The following is a 472-nucleotide window of genomic DNA, read 5'->3' on the forward strand; positions in this document are numbered from 1 at the left end:
GACTACAATGTTGAAGACTGTAGGACTCTGATACTACATTAGGACAGAGAAGAGCCAGCTGTCATCATTAACATGCCCAGGTCTGTGATCAAAGCCATCTTAGACTTTCCAGACCAGATGAGAGCCACTAGAGGAGAATCACTGAATGACCTTGGCCACACCAAGGAAAAACATTTTATTTAACCAACAGAGGCCTATCTGAAATCTTGAAACACAACAATTTTTTTTTTCAAAGCTCCTGTCACCTATATTTTATTTTGTTTTACTTTTTCCCAATTATTTTTATTAGTTGGAGGCTAATTACTTTACAATATTGTAGGTATTTTGCCATAACATTGACATGAATCAGCCATGGATTTACATGTGTTCCCCATCCTGATCCCCCCTCCCACCTCCCTCTCCATCCCATCCCTCTAGGTCTTCCCAGTGCACCAGCCCTGAGCACTTGTCTCATGCATCCAACCTGGGCTGG

This window comes from Cervus canadensis, chromosome X (assembly GCF_019320065.1).
Source record: "Cervus canadensis isolate Bull #8, Minnesota chromosome X, ASM1932006v1, whole genome shotgun sequence".
NCBI lineage: Eukaryota > Metazoa > Chordata > Mammalia > Artiodactyla > Cervidae > Cervus > Cervus canadensis.